The sequence below is a fragment of the Schistocerca piceifrons genome, chromosome X, assembly GCF_021461385.2.
Source record: "Schistocerca piceifrons isolate TAMUIC-IGC-003096 chromosome X, iqSchPice1.1, whole genome shotgun sequence".
Taxonomy (NCBI): Eukaryota; Metazoa; Arthropoda; class Insecta; order Orthoptera; family Acrididae; genus Schistocerca; species Schistocerca piceifrons.
In genome coordinates, this window is record NC_060149.1 from 236,344,559 (window position 1) to 236,367,243 (window position 22,685).

Consider the following 22,685-nt stretch of genomic DNA (forward strand, 5'->3'; position numbering starts at 1 on the left):
TCCTCTTGTGATAAAAAACGTGAAATGATAACGTTCAGTCCAAAACCTAGCAAAAGTGTTCTGCAAAACAAAAACACTCCTCTTCAGAGCACTAGAACTAGTCCACACTTAGCATAGCTCCAGGGCAACAAAGTAAAATCTAGTAGATTCCATCCCTTAAAGCTGACACCTGGATCAAGTACGAAGAGCCTTCTTATAACCATACCGTAGGACAGCCGACAAAAAGATGGCAAAGAATTCTCGATATATGTCAAACTTTTTAACTTTCAGTTAGTGTTCCTATAAATACACCAAGAAAGAAACAGCATCACTAGTTTGAACACCTATGACGGCATAGACCGCGTGGCCGAGCAACCGCAATTTCGTATTATGCTTCGCCTTTGGATAGAGTTTAAAATCGGGCAGGATAACACTGCTGACGATCGCATTTCCAGGAATGGTCCGTCGACGAATGCCACCATGATTCGGCAGAGTTCTCTCACTGCTTTGACAAAGCGACGGTGAAATCAGTGTTCCTCTATGTCGGGGTCACCACACCTTCCACTTGCAGTTGATGCCCGTAGACTGAAGTCCACGAGTCGCTGCTTTGTTGTGTTATTCACTACTTTGTCCCACAGCACCCGAATATCTGGTGGAAGCGCTGGGTGACAGATGTTCTTGCACGTCTGCTGCCAGTTCGCTGTAGGCAATCGAACTTGCAGCTTGTAGACTTGTGATCAACCGAGAATGGCAGCATAAAGTCGCCGAACCGTCATATGCCTGTCGTGGCCGTCCATAAAATGTAAATACTGGCGCGGAAGTACTCCCGTGCAAAAGACATGTGGGTACGGGATGCCCGACGCTGACACTAGGGCTCGCTCTGACTGCGGCCAATAGCTGGCCGGAAGTCCTGCCGTCGATCCATCCGAGTTGCCGGCTTGCCATGTGGCTGCGCGGTGGACGATCTGCGCCGCGCACTTGCGTTTCAAGTCGCCCAGTACGAGGCCCCCAAGTGACAAAGCCCCCGCACTAACTTCAAAAATCTTCTGCCTCCAGGGTAGCCGCTGTACAACCTGCGAGACTGACCTGCTAAAAGCTTTGGTACACCTAGGGATTGAGCAATGTGCTAGGGCTTGGACGGGATTAACTTAATTAGTGTCACGTTTCGAAGCAGGTTGAGCTTCGTATTTGCGTGGATTCTGCAAAGATCCTTTGTAGTAACAAGGATTTGTAGCCCGGTTCGTGCCTGCATTTGTTGCAGACATGCAGTGACGTCATTTCCCATTATCGTGTGCTCTCGTACGACACAGCACTAAGATCGTTCGTAGTCAGTTCCATGCTCGCCAGTTTGGAGGAAGACTATTTTATGACGATTGAGTGCTGCACCCGAAGAGCGTTCTTACTCTCTGAGTTACTGTCGAGGTCACATCGGGAACGGTTGCGGACCAGGATCCCTTTCGCCTGATGGATGCGAAGGACATTTATTTTAATTTTACTGAGACGCGGGTGGAGGGTGGCATCGTGACATGCAAGGGTGCCGGGTGTATCTTGGAGACATTGTTGATAAAATGCAAACGCAAGCCTTTTCCAGAAGGATACTTCGCGACTGTAACTCAAAGCAGCAATCCTCAACTGTGGCTCTGCAAGGTTGGTCCATCACACGAGGATGGAGCTATAACTGCCCGCTTTTTGTATGCAGTGTTGCAACACAAGATATACCTCCGCGTGGAGACCGGCTGCCACAAGATGACTTGTACTGAATTTTCAGAAACACTGAGCTGTCACGGAACTATCACCCTCCAGTTTCATTTAACATGCAAATCCACAGTGGTCACTGAAAGCCACAGGGTGCACTGCAACACTTCGCAAATCGTCTTTGAGCCACTTTGAGACATAGATCCTGTCGATCCTACTGTCACCACTATTAAAGATATGCGTGAACTGGAAGTTGGATGAAAGAGACGCAATGTGTCCGATAGTTCTCTAGTAGCCAAGGTCTCCGCGGGTTCGGGACATTTAGTAGGCATAGGATGCTGGTCGGCCGAGGCTGTGACAGAGTTGAATCGCCGCCGATTACTGTTGGCTGGGTCGCGGCCTAAAAGGGACAGGAGCCTTAACAAAAAAAAGGCTCATCTGGCACGTCTGTTATCTGCACCAGACGGCACATAAATATTGAGAAATTGAACCACCCTCATACACGATATGGGGCGGCCATTCCATAAAAGTTGGATGTCTATTGGAGCAATCGCGTCTTTATAAAGAATTGCGGTTCCACATTTAGTGCTGAGGTTAATACTGAGGACAGCTTCATAGCAGTTATACTATCAAAACTCTTAGCAGTCACTTCTTGAAGTAAAATTATTTGTTTATTTATTGCTTAGTTAGCCTGACCAAATTAGGGTCTTAAGGCCCTCTTTTACATTCGACCAAGAACAACACATACGAAGAAAATTTACGTAAAAGTAGCAATGGTAAATTGCAGTGTTAATAAAAATAATAATAATTGGCAGTAGTTATATTAATAGTAACACTAACAATGGTGATAAAATAATGGAGGAATTAAGAATGATATTAATTAGTTATTACATAAAAAACTCAATAATTTTCATTATTAACAAAAGTAATAATTTGCAGTAATAATAATAACAGTGACAATAATAACAACAAAATAATGGAGACAGTGAGAGTGATATCGATTAGTTTAGCACTTTCGAAGCCTTTCTTGCTATTGGAAGAAGTGGAAGGGATAATGAAAGAGGAGAGAACTGAAATGAAAGTGACGATGGTTGCTAGAAAAGAAGACAATTTCAATAGAGAACTCTGCAGGCAAGGGAAGGGAAAAGTGCTGGGGGAGATGGGGGGGGGGGGGGGGGGGGGTTGACGAGAATGAGCTACAAGAAGGAACAGCTATTATGATAGAAGGTAGGCTATTAGTTGCCTTTTCAATTTTGAAAGGATTTTAATTTCTTTAATATTTTGAGAAAGATTGTTCCAAAGTCGAGTTCCTGATACAAAAACTGATTTAGAGAATATGGCAGTGTTATGTAGTGGTACAGAGAGGTAAATTACTATGAAATCGCGGTACTATAAAAATTAATAAAAGATACTATTTTATACAGAGTTGAAATTGCATTAATATTAAGTGTTAAGTGGAAAACACTTCGAACTATATGTTATTAAAGGCATATAACGTTGTGCACTCAGTATATGGCGTAAAGAAACAATCATTTGCTTCTATAAGTAAAACCGGCGTAAAAAAACAAAATTAGCGTAAAATTAAAAACTAGCTTAAAATTATTGTTTTGTAGAAAACTCACATGATACACTGGTTTGCAAAATTAACAGAGCCGGCCGGTGTGGCCGAGCGGTTCTAGGCGCTTCAGTCTGGAAGCGCGCGACCGCTCCGGTCGCACGTTCGAATCCTGCCTCGGGCATGGATATGTGTGATGTCCTTAGGTTAGTTAGGTTTAAGTAAGTTATAGGGGACTGATGACCTCAGATGTTAAGTCCCATAGTGCTCAGAGCCATTTGAATTTGAAAACTAACAGACACTGTAAGAATACCGAAAACATGTCACTACTTTATTGCTAGACCTTTGTGTAAACTTGAAGACATTTCTTCCGCGACAGACGACGACGGGGCAGGGGAATGCTACTGCATGTTTTCCTCCTCCTGCTGGCTCCACGGCCCGCGGCCGTCGACGTAACGTGCTGATGACGCGCTATCCTGCCCACCAGCGTCCCCTGTCGCGTCGCTCGAGTGGCCGCTTCCGCCTGGCCGCCGCTAGGGGTGGAGCGCGTCACTGTCGTAGTCGAATATACACGTGTGCGCTGTACAGCTACTCGCCACTCTCTTCGTTTCTCCGCTTATCGGGTGCCGTAGCCTGCACTTTTGCAGTGTTAAGATGAATATTCAAGTGTTCGTCTTCTTCTACAAAGACTGCACTGATCAATGATTTTTTCCTAGCTCCCAAATACTTTCTCATTGCTCTGTACTGTAGTTTGGCCAATCCATCTAAAACATTATTTGGCGCATTTCCGTAGCATGTACACTTACAATCTGGAAATGATCTTAATAAGGACATGTAGAAGATCAGATGAGAGTCTGTCGCAGCTACCTACGATGAGCGGGTGGCGGATCGAAGGACATTCAGTACGTGATTAGATTTAATGTTAGGTATTTGATGTATCGGTACTGTGACAATTTGCAATCTAGATGACAGCCCTAGGAATGTGACTGATGGCTCATTAGAGAACGTATACGGAGCCAGTTGAATAGTGTCTGTTGTCGAGGTAAGATTTATCCTTGTAAAGGAAATCTGCTGATTGTATGAGTCCAGATTTTAGCGATCATGTGCAGAGTGCTATCATTGCGTCATTAAGCCACAAATGATTAACGCATAAGATGTAACGTAACTGCATATATCATCTGCAAATTGGAGAGATTTGGTATTAGGAGAAAATATATTTTCAGTGTAGGTTCAGATATATGAGGGGCGTTGCGACAGTTCCTAACGGTTACTGCTCGTGTAGTAGCTCTTCCTAACTGCATCCCATACGAACAAACCAGTTACGTCTTTACGTGTGGTTACTCGTACTTTGGATATTTGAGCTATACACGGCTCTGTTTCAAAAGAATAGCTCGAGGTAGTCATTTGGTCGAGCCACGCACATCTGCTTTATTGCTCCACAGCTAATTCGCTGCTAATAATAACTTGTCGCTGTGATTCTGTGGTCAAACAATCTACGCGTTGTACAGAATTGCGAGTCAATGAAACACACAGAAACACAAAATAAAAGTCAAACCACATCTGAAATAAACGGGAAGCGGTCCTACGAGATTCAGTTAAAACAGACAGAAAATACCATTGTCAAATGCAATAATGTTACGTTGAGAGCGTTACGAGAATGATAGCTTAATCCCCAAACTAAATTTTAATCAAAGATAAGCGAAAACTAAGTCCATTTCGTAATCAGAATACACGAAATATTCACCAGCTCAAAATAGTTCAGAGTTCAACACGATTATTTACAAATTAACACTCGAGAGATAACTCATACTCTGTCTATCCTCAGCTCCGTAATACAAACGGGAAAAGTCAAGAATCCTATTCTGGAAAATATTCAGACCTCTCGAGATATAAAATTCGTTCGGAAGTTTAAGTATGGTAGTGGCCGTTCCCCACCTAGAATCAATCTCCTAGACGACCGAATCACGCACGTTGCTGTAGACAGGTCTGCCTTATTCCAGAACTCTCGTGAAAGTGTCAAGAATAGCTCCCTTGAGCTCTTCACCCGAAAAGACCCAGTCTCCACTCAACTCCAATAGTGTCTGCTCTTCCACTGGCTGAGGACCGACCCCACCAAAATACATCGTTCTTACGTGCTACAGACATGATTTCACTTATCTTGACCACTTTCCCTCAATAAATTAATAAATTACAACAATAGTTAAATAAAGAAATGTTATAAACATTCGGTCACACTCAGACCATTTATAATAAATATAAAGGTTTGTCCATGAATAAATAAGCCAGTATTCTTGAGCAAATGTGCTCACTATAAATGAGAGCAGATTGTCGTTAAATATTTAAACAATTATTCAAGTCTGCTTGTCTGAAGTATCTCTTGGCACTTTTTTTTACAAAGGTGGTGTCAGTTTAAAAAAAACGATTGATGATTTTATATTGTTGTTGTTATTGTCGTTGTTGTTCTGGTCTTCAGTCCGAAGACTAGTTTGATGCAGCTCTGCTCTATCTTGTGCTAGGATCTTCACCTCTGAGTAACTACTGCAACCTACACGCTTCTGGCTCTGTTTAACGTATTCACCTCTTGGTCTCCTCTACGATTTTTTTACCCCCTCCCCTTCCCTCCAGTACTAAATTGGTGATCCCTTCATACCACAGAATGTGTCCTATCCCTTCTTTTAGTGAGGGTGTTCCACAAATTTCTCTCCTCCCCAGTTCTATTCAGTACCTCCTCATCAGTCATATGATCTAAATGATAATTAAATGGACACCCTAGCTGCAAACAGGCGTTGATGTACTTCATTGGGGACATGTTGAAAATGTGTGCCCCGACCGGGACTCGAACCCGGGATCTCCTGCTTACATGGCAGACGCTCTATCCATCTGAGCCACCATGAGCACAGAGGATAGTGCGACTGCAGGGACTTATCCCTTGCACGCTCCCCGCGAGACCCACATTCCCAACGTGTCCACACCACTACATTCGTAGTACGCCTAATAGATGTTTGCCCATCATACTCATTACTCGTGGCAGATTAATCTACCAAGTCCCGTACGAGTTCGGGCATAGCGTGTGCATTCGCACAAGAAGGTCAGTGGCCGGGAAGCCATATTTAACTACCGTCATATATAATCATATGATCTACCCATCTAATATTCAGCATTCTTCTGTAGCACCGCAATTCAAAAGCTTTTATTCTCTTCTTGTCTAAGCTGTTTATCGTCCATGTTTCACTCCCATACATGGCTACAGTCCATGCAAATACTTTCAGGAAGGACTTCCTGACACTTAAATCTATACTCGATGTTAATAAATTTCTCTTCTTCAGAAACGCTTTTCTTGCCATTGCCAATCTACATTTTATATCCTCCCTTCTTCGACCATTATCAGTTATTTTGCTTCGCAAACAGCAAAACTCATCTACTACTAGAACTGTCTAATTTCCTAATCTTATTCCGTCAGCATTCGACTACATTCCATTATTCTTGTTTTGCTTCTGTTGATGTTCATCTTATATCCTCCTTTGAAGACACTGTCCATTCCGTTCATCTGCTCTTTCAAGTCCTTTGCTGTCTCTGAGAGAATTAAAATGTCATCGGTAAGCCTCAAAGTTTTTATTTCTTCCTCCTGGACTTTAATTCCTACTCCAGTCCCTTCTCAACCACTGCTTTCCTTTCGTGTCCCTCTACTCTTATAACTGCCGTCTGCTTTCTGTACAAATTGTAAATAGCCTTTCGCTCCCTGTATTTTACCCCTGTCGCCTTTACAAAGCTGAAAGAGAGTCTATCAGTCAACATTGTCAAAAGCTTTCTCTAAGTCTACAAATGCTATAAACGCAGGTTCGCCTTTCCTTAACCAATCTTCCATGAGAAGTTGTAGGCTCAGTATTGCCTCGCGGGTTCCTACATTTCTCCGGAATCCAAACTGATCTTTCCAGAGGATAGTTTCTACCAGTTTTTTCATTCTTCTGTAAGGGCTTCGTGTCAGTATTTCGCAACTGTGGTTTATTAAATTGATAGTTCGGAAATTTTCACACCTGTCAGATCCTGCTTTCTTTGGAATTGGTATTATTATATTCTTCCTGAAGTCTGAGGATATTTCGCCTGTCTCATGCATCTTCTTCACCAAGTGGAAGAGTTTTGTCATGGCTGCCTCTCCCCAGGCTATCAGTAGCTCTGACGGAATGTTGACTAGTCCAGGGGCCTTGTTTCGGCTTACGTCTTTTAGTGTTTTGTCAAATTCTTCACGCAGTATCATATCTCACTTCTCATCTTCATCTACGTCCCCTTCCATAGCCATAATACTACCCTTAAGGTTATCTCCCTTGCACAGACCGTCTGCATACTCCTTCCACCTACTTTCCCTTACTGGCTTAGAATTGTTTTTCCATCTGGCCTCTAGATATTCATACAGGTGGTTTTCTCTGCCACCATGATTGGCCATTTTGCATTTCCTGTCAATTTCATCTTTTATTCGTTTGTATTCCTTTTCGCCTGCTTTATTTACAGCATTTTTATATTTACTCATTTCATCGGTTAAATTGAATATCTCATGTGTTACCCAAGGATTTCCACTAGCTCACGTCTTTTTACCTACTTGATTCTCTGCTGCCTTCACTATTTCATCTCCCAAGGCTACCCATTCTTCTGCTAGTGCATTCCTTTCCCCTGTTCTCGTCAATCGTTCCCTAATGCTCCCTCTGAAACTTTCTGCGATTTCTACTTCTTTGAGTTTATCCAGTTTCCATCTCCTTAAATTCCCACCTTTTTGCAGTTTCTTCAGTTTTAATCTGCAGTTCATAACCAATAAATTGGGGTCATAGTCCGCATCTGCCCCGGGAAATGTCTTACAATTTAAAACCTGGTCCCGAAACCTCTGTCTTAACATTATATAATAAATCTGAAACCTTCTGGTCTGTCCAGGTCTCTTCCACGTATACAACCTTCTTCCATGATTCTTAAACCAAGTGTTAGCTCTGATTAAATTGTACTCTGTGCAAAATTTCTACAAGGCGGCTTGCTCTTTCATTCCTTTCCCCAGTCCATATTCACCTGCTACTTTTCCTTCTCTTCCATTTCCTGTTATCGAATTACAGTCCCCCATGACTATTAAATTCTCGTCTCCCTTAACTACTCGAATAATTTTTTTATCTCATCACACATTTCCTCAACCTCCTCCTCATCTGCAGAGGTAGTTGGCATATACGTTTGTACTACTTTGGTGGGTGTGAGCTTCGTGCCTATCTTAGCTACAATAATGCATTTACTGTCTGTTCGTAGTAGCTTATCCGCGTTCCTACTTTTTTAATTCATTATTAAACCTACTCCTGCATTACCCCTATTTGATTTTGTATTTATAACCCTGTGTTCACCTGACCGGAAGTCGGATTCATCCTGCCACCGAACTTCACTAATTCCTACAATACCTAACTTTAACCTAGCCATTTCCCTTTTTAAATTATCACTCCTACGTGCCCGATTGAGGGATCTGACACTCCACGCTCCGATCCGTAGAACGCCAGTTTTGTTTCTTCTGATAACGACGTCCTCCTAAGTAGTCCCCACCCAGAGATCCGAATGGGCGACTATTTAACTTCCTGAATATTTTACCCAAGAGATTGCCATCATCATTTAACGGTACAGTAGAGCTGCATACCCTCGGGAAAAATTACGACTGTAGTTTCCCCTTGCTATCAGCCGTTCACAGTACCAGCACAGCAAGGCTATTTTGGTTGTTACAAGGCCAGATCAATCAATCATCCAGACTGTTGCCCCTGGAACTACTGAAAAGGCTGCTGCTCCTCTTCAGGAACCACACGTTTGTCTGACCTCTCAACATTTACCCTCTATTGTGATTGCCGGCCCACACACTACTACACTTTAAAACACAGTTTATATGTAATTCATGTCACACAGTCTCATACGGAACCTACATCCGCTTTCTTTTATATACTGTATATGATAAGATACTGTCATCCCCCTTCCCGTCTGTGTGAGAGGATGAATGAGCAAATGTATTTCTAGTTGCGTGCTTGATGGTAGCAGACAAGCCTGTCTGCTAGAGAACAGTAGGACCAACGTCGGAATAGGTAGCTACGCTTTCTAAAAGTAGAGAGGTTTCTATTCTTAGTATGGTCCTGTCCGTCCCTTGTCATGTTGGTACAGGAAGCTGCCTCTCTGGTCACTTCCGCTTGTATCTGTTAAGCACCCTCGGTAGGGGCCCAGGTAGTCTGTCCGCGGCGAACGTCTGAAGTGGTAAGATCTCCGGCTAAGCGCGTCTCTGCTAAGTCCGTAGGACAATGGATTTCTTAAGTTCAGCCTAACTGAAAATTTAATCACCTTCATTTCAGGTTTGGATCTAAAATATCTAATGTTATCTTAAATTGCAACGCAGTGTAATTCGAGTGTGAAATTCAGAATATCTTCCAGTAGTTGCTTTGTCACTACTTTGTGAGTAAAGTGGAACCACTTGTGGATGATCCATAACTCCCAGTTAGAGGTTTTCTTTTGTAATTTGTGTTTCGATGTAATTTATTTAAATTATCAAAATTATTGTGGAGTTACACTCTTTGTGTAAACCAAGTTGACCACGTGAAGCATGTAGTGTAATCATCAAAGTAGCCCTCAGCTATTCTTTTCGGGAAGATTTCACAGAGAGTTAGTATGAATTTAGTATACCAGTGTGTGGTAATTTCATGACGGGCAGGATTGCGCTTCGAACGTAACTTCTCTGGGTGAAAATTGAATCGGTTGGTTGTGGTTAATTTCCTCTTGCATATGTTTCAACGTTCTTCTTGTGTTATTTTATGAATGCAGTGTTGTATGCAGTCTCCCAATCTTGGCTTCCTATTTGATGTGTTCCGTAAGATTACGAACTCACATTTTCATAATCCTGAATAAGGCACCAGTTTAGTTATGAATCAAGTTTAATATGCTGAAATTTTAACGGAACAATGATCAATGTTAAAATAAATGTCCAAATATAAACTGATTTATTTCTTTTTATTTAAATTGTCTTTTCATATATATATCACCGGTTATCGTAAGATGACTACTAAAAGATTATAATTAATGTTAGTCTGGTTGGGAATTTGGTAAGCTAGACTGGATACCTGGTGAAACAGTTGCTCAGTAATGCAAGGTTAACTTCCCGAGATTGTTCACAGCTTTTAACTCGCTTTTATTGTCTTGAATATCAGCATCGCTTTCAGAACAAATTAATGCATCAACATTACAGTGGCAGTTATCAAAAGCACGGTGAGTCGTTGGGTGTGGTGTCTTTCGTCATCGCAACAAAGTCACGCAAACCCGTCCGATCTGCCGGCCGCGGTGGCCATGCGGTTCTCGGCGCTGTAGTCCGGAACCGCGCGACTGCTACGGTCGCAGGTTCGAATTCTGCTTCGGGCATGGATGTGTGTGATGTCCTTAGGTTAGTTAGGTTTAAGTAGTTCTAAGTTCTAGGGGACTGATGACCTAAAATGTTGAGTCCCATAGTGCTCAGAGCCATTTTTGAACCTGTCCGATCTCCTGCATGCCAGCCGGCCACAAACAGTTGTGACTGCTGCCGCGTTGGAATCTGCGAACACTCTTATTCGAGATGATCGACGAATCAGAATCAAATACCTCGCAGCTCATCTGGACGTCTCTGTTGGTAGTGCCTACATAACTACAATGGACTGTTCTTCCTCATCCACTCTACAGCCCGGATCTCGCAACTTCCAGCTACCATCTGTTTGGCCCAATGGGCGGACGCACTCTGAGGGAAGCAGTACGTGGATGATGGGGAGGCTATTGATGCAAGGAGACGTTGGCTGCGACGTCGATTAGTAGAGTGGTACCATGCGGGCATACAAGCCCTCCATCAGGATTATCTCGCTGTTACCATACGTTCTGCTTACTCGTACATTGAGGAACGTCGCTGCCAGAGATCCTTGTTCTAGAAATTTACGTTCTGTGTCGAGTTTTAGGATAACAAGATGTTTTCTTTCCTAAAAATAAACTGTGTCTGTGGTAACAAGGTGTGTTTTTTCTAACCATCATTCTAAACGTACTTTTACAAATTTTCAAACTTCTGACAGATTCAGAACGACAGAGAGATGGTTAGCGAAGAATAGACCTTGCAAGGATCCTTACCCGGTTTCGGAATAGGAATTAGTGTGAGTGTACTCTGCTCTGTCGGAAATGTACTGTTACACCACAGTACAAAATAAATTCCGATGAGCGTTTTCTTAGCAGAGTTCAGGAGTCGAGAAATCATTGAATAAGTTATGTAGTCGAATACTGATGCTGTATTAGTCCTTAACTTCATCGCCAGTTCCATCTGAGCTGTCGCAAATGGTTTTTCCAGTATCGGTACTGGATTTCCGTGGGTGTTGGAGGGTCCAAATGTAGGCCGGCCACTTATAGACGGCCATTGCGGGCGCGGCGCGACTCTGTCCGCGAATTCCTCAATCCATCATCTCTGAGAACGATGTTTATTTGGTTTCTTCTTCAGATAAAACGTCTGACAAAGCAATGTCTTTACTGATATTTTGACAAAAATCGTGCCAACTACACTACCAGGAAAAAAATTAGTACATCCTTTTAGAGATTTGCAGTTCATTCAATATATATTGTTGCAACAGTGCATATGGAGTGCATGAAATGATTAAATTTAAGGATCTATAGCACAGGTGGCTCTGATGTACCAGGTATCGACACATGCTAAACCCTCATATTAATACGTGGTATAACCTCCGCGGGCGGCAATGCAGGCGCCGAATCTGACATCCAGTCCATAGTACAGATGGCGAATATTGTCTTGGAATACGTTATGCCACACCTGCTCGACCAGTTCACGTTGTTCTGTAAAAATTGTTGGTTGACGACTTGCACGAGTTACTTCTCCTCCCATCATATTCCACACATACTCAACTGGAGGCAAGGCCGGAGATCGTGCCGGCCACGGAAGTTGCTGTACGTCTTGCAAAGCACGATGAGTGTGTGGGCGACCGTTATCCTGCTGGTACATCACCTTCCTGTTGCAAGAACGACAATAAAGCATGTCTAACAACATTCTGCATGTGCTGAGTACTGGTTAGCGTCCCCTCTAGAAACGCCATAGGTGAACGAGAGTTGAGGCTTATCGCAACCGAGACCATAAGGCCTGGGGTGGGGCCAGTATGACTTGAACGAATACTGTCTATGAGACAACGCTCATTAGGTCTACGTAATAGCGCAGGCGACCATCACTTAAGTGCAGGAAGAATCTGCTCTCATTGCCGAAGACCACAGCAAGCCATTCCAACTTCCAAATGATCCTCTGACGGCACCAGTCGAGCCGTGCACGTCATTGCTGTGGTGTGAGTGGAGGACAGGGTAGAGGGGTGCGTGCCCGTAGCCCCACTGCTAATAACCGGTTCGCAATGCTTTTTGTTTACACAGCTGGACTCTCAGTCCTTCCTATCTATGCTGTGGCAGCTGTACGGTCTGCCACTGCTGCCCTCACGGTATACCGAATCTATTATACCCCAGGCGGCATATGCTGCCATCGAATCAAAATTGACGTCGTCTCTCCAGATGTACAAATCTCTTTTACGGTAGTGTATAAATGTGCGTTTCGATTGAAACCGGATTTTCTTAAGCATTTCGTGAAATTATCCAAAGCAGATGTCTGTTTAAATACATTACTGGCCATTAAAATTGCTACACCACGAAGATGTCGTGCTACAGACGCGAAATTTAACCGACAGGAAGAACATGCTGTGATATGCAAATGATTAGCTTTTCAGAACATTCACACAAGGTTGGCGCCTGTGGCGTCACCTACAACGTGCTGACATGAGGAAAGTTTCCAACCGATTTCTCATACACAAACAGCAGTTGACCGGCGTTGCCTGGTGAAACGTTGTTGTGATGCCTCGTGTAAGGAGGAGAAATGCGTACCATCACGTTTCCGACTTTGATAAAGGTCGGATTGTAGCCTATCGCGATTGCGGTTTATGGTACCACGACATTGCTGCTCGCGTTGGTCGAGATATAATGACTGTTAGCAGAATATGGAATCGATGGTTTCAGGAGGGTAATACGGAACGCCGTGCTGGATCCCAACGGCCTCGTATCACTAGCAGTCGAGATGACAGACATCTTATCCGCATGGCTGTAACGGATCGTGCAGCCACGTCTCGATCCATGAGTCAACAGATGGGGACGTTTGCAAGACAACAACCTCCTGCACGAACAGTTAGACGACGTTTGCAGCAGAATGGACTATCAGCTCGGAGACCATGGCTGCGGTTACCCTTGACGCTGCATCACAGACAGGAGCGCCTGCGATGTTGTACTCAACGACGAACCTGGGTGCACGAATGGCAAAACGTCATTTTTTTTCGGATGAATCCAGGTTCTGTTTACAGCATCCTGATGGTCGCATCCGTGTTTGGCGACATCGCGGTGAACGCACATTGGAAGCGTGTATTCGTCATTGCCATACTGGCGTATCACCCGGCGTGATGGTATGGGGTGCCATTGGTTACACGTCTCGGTCACCTCTTGTTCGCATTGACGGCACTTTGAACAGTGGACGTTACATTTCAGATGTTTTACGACCCGTGGCTCTACCCTCCATTCGATCCCGGCGAAACCCTACATTTCAGCAGGACAATGCACGACTGCATGTTGCAGGTCAATGGTGGCCGAGCAACTGGCTCGCCCTAATATGCCAGTCACTACTCTTGATGAACTGTGGTATCGTGTTGAAGCTGCACCTGTACACGCCATCCAAGCTCTGTTTGACTGAATGCCCACGCGTATCAAGGCCGTTATTACGGCCAGAGGTGGTTGTTCTGGGTACTGATTTCTCAGGACCCATGCACCCAAATTGCGTGAAAATGTAATCACATGTCAGTTCTAGTGTAATATATTTGTCCAATGAATACCCGTTCATCATCTGCATTTCTTTCCGTTTCCTTATGACTGATTCAAATGGTTCAAATGGCTCTGAGCACTATGGGACTCAACTGCTGAGGTCATTAGTCCCCTAGAACTTAGAACTAGTTAAACCTAACTAACCTAAGGACATCACAAACATCCATGCCCGAGGCAGGATTCGAACCTGCGACCGCAGCGGTCTTGCGGTTCCAGACTGCAGCACCTTAAACCGCACGGCCACTTCGGCCGGCCTTATGACTGAGATGCAGTCTTTATTTCAACAATGTTTCGATGGTTCTTTCGGTGAGTAGACTGGATTAGTTGCAGAAAATGACACAGTCGTTGTGTCACTGATAATACAATGCTAAAAAATATCGTAGTAGCTTTCTAATGGTGACGATTTTGATTTTAGCCTCTTACTCCGTTCCTCTTGTATTCCTTAATATTTCACGCATTACATATTGTTAACTTTCCACTTAATTGATTCGTTGGTGGGCATCCGGGAATAATCTCGAGTTGTTCATATTTCTATTGTACAGTGATCTGATTCCATGGGATACTCGAGGATAATCCGCAGGAGATCTGTAGCAATGTTTGGTGGACACATAGCTACGTCGGTAGCGGGCAGGCGTCTTCCTGGTTTCGAAATCCATCATTCAAAACATCTCTAATCTATGAAGACCGAAGTCATCTTCAATTTTAAGTAAAGCTGCTCCGTAACTTTCTTGATAGTGACATCACCGAGCATGACTGCGGGCATTAAAATCTCCGCATACAATTCATAGTGATTTTATGTATCTCATGAAATTGTGCAATTTCTTTCTTGGATAACTGGTCTCATTGGGCAATACAAGGACACTGTCATTATATCTTTGTCAATTATTCTGGACCTAATGGCCACATCCGTTAGGTCACTAATATTCGAGAAATCCATTTTTATTTCATCAAAAGTAAAATGTGAATATAGTAATATAATTTCCCGATCATATCTAAACAAACTGCCTATTGGCTTCTGTCTCCGATTCTTCAACCGACGTTCTTCTAATGATTTTACTGACGTTTCGCCAGCACGAGTGGCTGGCATTGTCAAAGCTTCACCCTACACTGCCGGTGGTGAACTGCAGCCGAGCTCGCGGGCGCAGACTATGCGTACCTGCCGCACCAACGTCCGAGGGCTTCTCCGAGGTCATTTCCGGTGCGGTTCTCCTCTTGCTACCTGCGACATGTCACACACAGTGGTCAACCACACTGAACAACAGATGGCCGAAGATGAAGTGTCTGTTCTTCAAAAAGGAAGGAATTTCGCTATCATCCCGAGAACTATACCTATGGAGGACATCATTGCCAACACCGAAGCAGCCATTCGGATCCTTCCTTGTGAAACAGCAGAGGAAATACGCACTGAAACAGCCAGGATACTGCGCCGAGCAAAACCACCAGCTTGCAACCTGAAGAAAGAAGAGATACAAGCCATTAAGAATCTCAACGCCGACAAGAGTATATTGTTACTGCCTGCCGATAAGGGGAATGCGACCGTCGTAATGAAGACCGAAGATTATGAGGAAAAGATCCGAAACCTATTAGATCCGACGCCGTACCGAAAACTAAGCGCAGATCCGACGCAGCGTGTCACACGGAATACGAATTGATTAATCAAGGCGTCTTCTCTTCCGGCGGACATACAGAGAAACCTGCGCAGCACAGAAGCCCTACCACCTCGGCCGTATGGATCACCCAAGATCCATAAGAACAACGTTCCACTGAGATCGATTGTTAGCGCTCCTGGCTCACCGACGTATAAACTGGCAAAACACTTGGCCTCTCTGCTCCAGCCACACGTGGGGAAGACCGACACATACATAAAGGACTCAGGACATTTCATTGAGAAGCTGAAGAAACTGAAACTTGCACCAAACGACATCCTGGTCAGCTTTTATGTTGTTTCGTTGTTCACGAAAGTGCCACTCAGTGACGCTCTGGAGCACATCGGTTCCTATTTTCCCGCAAGACATCAAAAAGCTCTTCCGTATACGTCTCACCACGAGCTATTTCACGTGGAATGGCGATTTTTACGAACAGCTGGAAGGCGTCGCCATGGGTAGTCCTCTTAGTCCAAATCAAATGGCTCTGAGTACTATGGGACTTAACTTCTAAGGTCAGTAGTCCCCTAGAACTTAGAACTACTTAAACCCAACTAACCTAAGGAGATCACACACATCCATACCCGAGGCAGGATTCGAAGCTGCGACCGTAGCGGTCGCGCGGTTCCGGACTGTAGTGCCTAGAACCGCTCGGTCACTCCGACCGGCCTCTTAGTCCAGTGGTGGCCAACTTCTTTATGGAACAATTAGAAGCAGAGCCACTGGAATTGGCGACTTGCAAACCTAAGGTGTGGTACAGATACGTCGATGATACTTTCGTGGTGTGGAGCCATGGTGAAGAACAGCTCGGTGACTACCTAAGACACTTGAACAGCCTCCATGCCAACATAAAATTTACCATGGAAGTAGAAAAGGACAAGAAACTGCCATTTCTGGATGTGCTGGTCACAAGGGACGGCGAAAACCTGGGACACAGCGTGTATCGAAAACCAACACACACGGACCGGTACCTGCACAAACTATCAATCCACCACCCGAGCCAGAAAAGAGACGTGATTAATACGCTCGTAACGCGAGCAGGACGAATATGTGAGCCGCAGCACCTCAGACGAGAAATGCAACACCTGGAAACTGTTCTGAGGAGCAATAGGTACTCCACAAATTATATTAGTAGTGTAACAGAACCAAACACTCGGCGAAGTAAGGAATCAGAAAAAGAAATGTCGGGTACGGCCTTTCTGTCATACATTCCCAGAGTGACGGACAGAATCGGCCGTATATTACGCAAACATGGCGTAAAGACGATTTTCAAACCGACAAGGAAGATCAAAGAGTGTCTTAGATCGGGAAAGGAGAAAAGGGACCCACTTGCAATGTCGGGAATATATCGTACACCATGCACATGCGGAAAAGTTTATGTCGGAATGACCGGACGATCAATTAACACCAGGATCAAAGAGCATAAGCGACATTGCAGGTTGGGGCAGGTGGAGAAATCGGCCGTGGCAGAGCACGCACTGAATGAGACCGACCACGTCATAAAATTCGCCGACACGGAAGTTCTGGCTGTAGAGAAGCACTATCACACGCGCTGTTCAGAGCTGTAGAAATACAAAAACACGCGAACAGTTTCAACAAGAAAGAGGAAAGCCTTAAGGTAAACGGATCCTGGCTTCCCGTACTGCAGAGAACGACCGTCGCAGGGAGCAAGAGGAGAACCGCACCGGAAATGACCTCGGAGAAGCCCTCGGACGTTGGTGCGCCAGGTACGTATAGTCTGCCGCGAGCTCGGCTCGAGTTAACAACCGGCAATGGAGGGTGAAGCTTTGACAGTGCCAGCCACTCGTGCTGGCGAAACGTCAGTAAAATCATTAGATGAACGTCCGCCGAAGAACCCGAGACAGAAGCCAATAGGCAGTTTGTCAACAAGTGGCCACGAAAGCCTCAACAATTTCTCATCTAAATACATAAAACGAACATTCCACTGTAGAGTGTGTTTTTCATACCTAATATGTTACATTTTTACTTTTAGATCGACTGTAGATGAATGGCCCCTGATGGCACTAACTTAGCTTCTTCAGTTATGTTTATTATAAATTCAATGATTTTTTTCTATTAATAACCGGTTCCCACTTATTGAGATCGTGAGACTAAGAGGTTGTGGTTGGTATCGGTCATGTAAGACAGGGGGTATGGGAAGACATTGTGGCATAAATATTTCTAGATTCATCTGTGTGTAATCCTGTTAGCATTCACCGTTATAGTTGCGTGATTTAAGCTGATTCCTAGGGTTTGATGGTAGGCTCGATCGCTCCAGCGACCGTTCTCTGTACTGTTGTTGCCCTGGGTGTCGTACTGGATGCTTTATTTGCTATTAATGTTGTTGTCGTCGTTGTTGCTTTGGTATTGGTTGCGCTACATCAGTTGGTCAGTCTTGAGAAACAGGTGCTCTTATTGACTGGCAGATTCATGTCTTAGTGGTGAAAATTACGTATAAGTATCATATGCGGGGGATTTCTTCACGATTTTTGCATTTTGTTCAGCGGCAAGAAAGCTGACGAGTCAAAAGACGGCAGTTTTTAGTTTTTGTCACTGAAAAATACGTGTGAAGTGCCTCAACGTGCATTAAGAACTTCACATCACTATCTTGCGATTCGTCCACTTCAGGGCAGTTTTGTCAATTTTGCTTCAGGCTAGTTCATGATTCGCCAAAACAAGAACAGCGTCACCTCACCGTTCCTACTGGCAGGTGCGCATGCATCATTCAAGATGAGCGACGCACTCTGACTTCTGACACTTTTCGCGTATTAAATAAGTTGAATGTCGTTTTCAATATTGTATCATTGATTATTACAATATCTGATTTATACTATGTCCCCTATCTTACACTACAGCGTCCTTCAGACATGCATGCACTGACAGTGCTTTTATCATTACAGCTGTTGTAATATTAATAAATTTCGTGCCTTGCAGCGTACAAGAAGAAAAGGAAATTTATGCTATAAAGAAAGTTTATATTGAATCCCTTTTCTTGGATAAAATTATTCCTACATTATGTAAGCCCATTTATGCTTCCATTTTTTCGTAAACTGTGTTTCTCAAATTATATGTAACTGATGTTGTTTTTAAACTGTATTAATTTTCATAAAATGTTCAAATGTGTGTGGATTCCTAAGGGACCAAACTACTGCGGTCATCGGTCCCTAGACTTACACACTACTTAAACTAACTTATGCTAAGAACAACACACACACCCATGCCCGAGGGAGACTCGAACCTCCGGCGGGAGGGGTCGCGCAATCCCTGACATGGCGCCTCTAACCACGCGGCTAATTTTCATAAATCACAATTTTGCGCGTAATTTTCTAATACAACAATTTCAAATTTATTTTGACTTCAGTGGTAAGTTTGCCTTATTGAGGTTCGAAGGTATTATATGACATTAAGTAAAAAAAAAAGTATATTATTTGGAGTGGAATAGTAACAAAAGTATTACATAAGGTGTCATAAAAACAGTTTTTAGAAAATCGAGAAAAGTGATGCAACTAAAAGAATTAATAATAAATACCTGACAGCACTTTACATTCGGCGAGAACAGAATTACATGTCCATATTGCTGTTATATAGACTGTAATGGAATTTACTTCCGAAATTACTTACTTGAAATTTAAAGGACGCTTGCACTATTTCAATAAGTTTTATAGCATTCTTTAAGTCGATTTTTCTGAAGTATTGCATTTTTGAGTTGTGTCTTTTCTTTCCGGGGTGCGATATGTGGTCTGCTGTTGGGATGGGTTTCTCATCATCTTTGCTGTCATACCGCGTTTTGTTTCTTGTTGGCGTTTATACGCTTGACGTATCTTGTCGGCGTTTTTTTCCTTGCAAACATCTATTGAATGCGGTCCGCCGCATTTATTGTATTTATTTTAGCTTCTTCACTGCGGGTTGAGTTGTGTCATAAATAATTCCGGCATTGTACAAGTAGGGCAAAATATGGTTCTACAGAACCTTGTACCAAAAATTTTAAAGTAATGCGATAGAATTTGTGGCCTAAACGCAATCTTTCAGACCGAGAGCGGCACATTCCTTTCTAGGTTTATACCAACTTTCCACGTAACGCCAGTAAATCGGTATTCACTCCGTATTTCCGTTTTATTTGTTTATCTGTTAGATTTGTATCAACGTCATATATGATCTCGTGTTAACGTAGCAGAAATTAGGGATATCCTCATTCAATTTTTTAAAAATATGGATAGCTTTTGTAGTGTATTCGCAGTCATAGCTGATTTCACTCTGTTTCTGGGTGTCGGACTCATGTTTGTGATATATTTTTTTAATTGGGTGCTGTACGAATACATCAATTTCCCAATGGATAAGGGATATGAATCTCCAGTATTTTTGTCTATGCTTTCAATGAACACAAAGAAAGACCCCAGGCCCGTTCTGCTGTACTTGGTGTTATTACTCCTACGTTCATGCATATTTTACACTGGAGGAGATTGCTGGCTCCTCACCTGATTACTGACTTCTTGAACTGATACTGTAAACGAGCTACTTTCAACGGAAGGTATCTACTGTCTTTACTGTGTCAACATATCCATTATATTCTGCGTTGGATTCAGTACAAACGCATTTATGTTGTGATTCAGTACGTTCTTAGATTATAGCAGTTGCACCTGCATTCGACAATAAGCTTATGCTACTTCCATGGTGCTTAAGGTTTTCTGAAATTAACATCATCTGACTTTTGCTCCAGGTTGTGTTGTTGTCCTTGTAGTAGAAACTAGCGTTGCTCATGTCGCTGTTACAGCAGTTCGTGCTGATGTAGCTCCTGTTGTTACTGATGTAGAATCTGCTGTTGCCGGCACTGCCGACATTGTTTCCCGTGATGGTGTGTTGTCGCTGTTGTAGAGTGTGCTTTGGAGATTTTTGTTCCTGTTGTAATACCACCGTTGGCTGCAGTGTACCATGTTGTACAGGAGTCTGGTAAAAGGCTTCTGTCGCTGCCTGTATAATCTGACCCGTGTCTGGTGGAACCACCATGTCTTCTGTATAACACACTGTTAGGTACACTTCAATAAAACTGAATGTCGCACTCGCTTGCTGGAGGAAAGTAATTCTCTACCTCTTGGAGCGCACTGAATAACACGTCCTTATTGCGCGAGAGTTTGCACATTGACGGACAGTTTGCGGAACTCCTGGCAGTGGGCCTTATAGCAATGAGTGCGTTGGATGGCGTCCATTGGGTTTACTTCTGTCACAAGACTTTAGAGAGTACAAGATCACTGCAATTGCTGAAGGGATGGCATAGCGCAGACGTTTGCCTCTGTAATTTCAACACTCTGTAGCGAAATTTGATGACTTATCCGGACATGGAGTTCCAATCTTCAGTTTTCTCCTCATAACACGTTCTATAATCCATGACAGTTTGTCGTTATCGTTTCGTTTCACTCTAAAACGTAAATCATCGATTATTGGCTTGAGACGCAGCCATGAACTGATCCTTGTGGTTGGAGAACGTGTAACTAGAAATTGTGTCTGCTGTCTGTAAAAACAGAACAACGAATATTTATGCGTCTAGAAACCTTAGAATTTGAGCTACCTAAAATCTCCCCTTGTTACGAACGTTTATGCAGCTTGCGGAGATTATGGCTCTGAGCACTATGGGACTTAACATCTATGGTCATCAGTCCCCTAGAACTTAGAACTACTTAAACCTAACTAACCTAAGGACATCACACAACACCCAGTCATCACGAGGCAGAGAAAATCCCTGACCCCGCCGGGAATCGAACGCGGAGATTATGTCTGACTGAAGAACCAATATGTCTCTTAATAAATCTCGCTGTTGACTCCCGACCTAAGTAAAGATAATGTGATAATGATAACTCCTGCACTGGAGTATGTGCGGGGCCTAAGGATTACGTTGCAGGGGAGGCTTATGTTAACAAGCTCTACTTTATTATGCCAATAGCTGTGTTTGTGCTTGATCCACAGCGGCATCAAATTTTTTGAGAAAATTTTTGTTGCGTGAGGGTGTTTTTTACTTGAATCAAACATTTTATTTAATTGGGGATTAGCTGATTCCATCTCTTTCGGTATTAAAAGCAACATCTACATTTAAATGACTACCACTTTTTATTTATTTATTTTTATTTCATTTATTTATTGAGTTATTTAACCTGGTAAAATTAGGACCATCAGGCCTCTCTTACATCTAACCAGGCATTCTACTTATTTTGCTTTCATATGTTTTAGTAGGCATGTTAAGCTACATCCAGTACAAAAAGTGAAATAAACAATTACAAAGGTACACTTGGAAAAATACATACACATACAGTTTATATTCGTAGATGATAAGTATTGCTATAATTAGACATTATGATAGAGACACATTTTAGATAGGAGTACTAGCAGCAGGGGGTATAAGGGAAACTGATGGTGGAGGGTGGAGAAGAATAGGGATATGATGAAACACAGTTAACGAAATATAAAGGAAAAGAAGATTGTGTGGCTGATGGAGACAGGTGAAAAGGAAGAAGAGAAAGGAGCAAGATAGGAGACACTAGCTTTGCTATTTGACAGAGGGGAGGATTGGACTTGTACATTAATTTTGTGGAAAGCGTTATCAGGATGCTTCAACTTCTTGTTAAAAGTAGAAGGGGACTGAATTTTGCGCAAGGTAAGGGGCGGTTTGTTCCAGAGGCGAACAGCGGCAACAGAGAAGGAGTTTGCAAATGTTTTTGTTTTGTGAGTGGGCACAGTTAGGATGCCAAATAACAGTGACCTCGTGTTTCGATTATGATGACATGAAAGGTGTTTAATCTCTGAAGCAAGATACTGGGGTGCTTGCGTGACAAGGAGCCGGTGAAGTAGACACAGAGTGTGGTAGTCATGCAATTTTTCTGGCCGCAGCCACCCTAGCTGGGAGTATGAAGCACTAACATGAT

General features: G+C 43.3%; 1 protein-coding gene and 1 non-coding gene across 2 annotated transcripts in view; both read right to left on the minus strand.

Moving 5' to 3' along the window:
• Positions 1 to 22,685, minus strand: part of LOC124722284 (voltage-dependent calcium channel gamma-7 subunit-like) — a 183,629-nt gene that overhangs the window by 55,254 nt on the left and 105,690 nt on the right. The gene's annotated exons all lie outside the window — the stretch shown is intronic.
• Positions 6,051 to 6,125, minus strand: Trnat-ugu. Its single transcript has one exon. It is a non-coding gene; the product is annotated as a tRNA-Thr (tRNA).